This window comes from Rhinopithecus bieti, unplaced genomic scaffold (assembly GCF_001698545.2).
Source record: "Rhinopithecus bieti isolate Rb0 unplaced genomic scaffold, ASM169854v2 scaffold_28066, whole genome shotgun sequence".
Lineage (NCBI taxonomy): Eukaryota > Metazoa > Chordata > Mammalia > Primates > Cercopithecidae > Rhinopithecus > Rhinopithecus bieti.
In genome coordinates this window covers 1,466,733-1,468,860 of record NW_016813021.1, presented here as the reverse complement: position 1 = coordinate 1,468,860, position 2,128 = coordinate 1,466,733, and positions in this window count along the sequence as shown.

Here is a 2,128-nt window from a genome sequence, read left to right as displayed (position 1 = left end):
AAAAAAAAAAAAAAAAGTCCCTGTCACACTCAGCCAGGACATAAAGGGACTAAAAACCAAAGCCAAACTCACTGATTACCTTGGAAGGCTGCTGGGAATCAACTCATTTAAAAAACTGGTAAATAAAGGAAATGAATCAAAGATTCATCCTCACTTTCCTCTATGAACTATACTTCAGGGTAAACAGTTTCTCTCTCTCTCTCTCGTTTTTTTTTTTTTTTTTTTTTTGAGACAGGGTCTTGCTCTTTTACTCAGGCTGGAGTGCAGTGGCATAATCTTGGCTGGAGGCAGCCTTCACCTCCCTGGCTCAAGAGATCCTCCTGCCTCAGCCTCCTGAGTAGTTGGAACTACAGGCACAAGCCACCACACCTGGTAAATTTTTAAATTTTTTGTAGGATGGGTGTCTTGCTATGTTGCCCAGGGTGGTCTTGAACTCCTGACTTCAAGTGATCCTCTGTCCTCGGCTTTCCAAAGTGTTGAAATTATAGGCATGAGCCACCATGCCCTGCTGGCAAAATTTTTCTTTATACAAGAATTTGAAGCTAATAAATGCAAAAGAAATAATAGAATATTTTCATTTTTCAAAATTTAATAAAATAATGAATGTAGGCTAGCATCTGTAGGGAAGGAAAAAAACCATTTTTTATACTGTCTTAGGTTCAGTGGCTGTGGCAGGCTAATTAAATTAACAAAAGAAGCCATGCGCAGTGACTCACGCCTGCAATCCCAGCACTTTGGGAGGCTGAGGAGGTGGATGGCCTGAGGTCAGGAGTTCAAGACCAGCCAGACCAACATGGTGAAACCCCATCTCTACTAAAAATACAAAAATTAGCTGGGCATCATGGCACATGCCTGTGTAGTCCCAGCTACTCAGGAGGCTGAGACAGGAGAATCGCTTGAACCTGGGAGGCAGAGGTAGCAGTGAGCCGAGATCGTACAACTGTACTCCAGCCTGGGTGACAGAGTGAGACTCCATCTTAAAAAAAAAATTAACACACAAAAGATAGATTAGCAGGAGAAAAGGCTTATTATGCATGCATCCAGGAGCTTCACAGAAAAGAAGTGAAAACCTAAAGAAGTGGCCAGGCTTGAGGCTCATATACTGTTTTAACAAAGGGTGATAAATTGTGGAAAAGTAAGCTGGGCATGGTGGCTCATGCCTGTAATCCCAGCACTTTGGGAGGCCAAGGAAAGTGGATCACTTGAGGTCAGGAGTTTGAGATCAGCCTGGCCAACATGGTGAAACCCCATCTCTACTAAAAATACAAAAGAATTAGCCAGGCATGGTGGTGCACACCTGTAATCCCAATTACCCAGGAGCTGAGGCACAAAAATCCCTTGAACCCAGGAGGCGGAGGCTGCAGTGAGCCCAGATCACACCACTGTACTCCAGCATGGGCAACAGAGTGAGACTCCGTCTTAAAAAAAAAAAAAATTTGTGCAAAAATGACAAAACAATAAAAAAGGGATTTGGACATCCAGGTGAGGTAAATTGTTGGAAGGTAAGTAAAATATACAGGGGAAATTAATGGAAGATAAAGGTTATTTAGCAAGATTTGCTTATGCGGGTTCAAGTCTCCAGTGTTGAGTTATCTTCTCTACTTGATGGGAAATGTATGCCCTGCTTTAGGCAGACAGGGAGACGACAGAGAGTTCCTCTTCTGTCTGCTGCTTCTTAATTGCCTTTAGCTCAAAATAATCCTTATGCTAAAGCAGCATACTTTGGAGTGGCACATGCTAATCCCCTTCACATTAACGACTGAAAAACCTGGCAGGTGAAATGCTGATTGGGAACTTTATGGTGGTGGATCAGGCTCACAACCCGTGAACCCATGAATCTATCCAACACCCAGAGAGAGTAGAGACAAGCTTCTACAGACCTGATGCAACAGAAAGCACAGGGCCCCACATAGGAAGCATTCTTGCCAAAACTCAACTCCAAACCTGATTAAAACTCTAGACTCTAGATCTAACTACCAGTTTGCAGGGGGATGAAAAGGCACAGAGGAACACAGTAAAGGATTCTATAGGAAAGACATTAATAACTCCCCCCACCCTTGGCATTTCCTATGAGAAATTCTAGAAAACTGATAACCCAGTTTCGTCAACAAAAACACTGTAGAAAAGT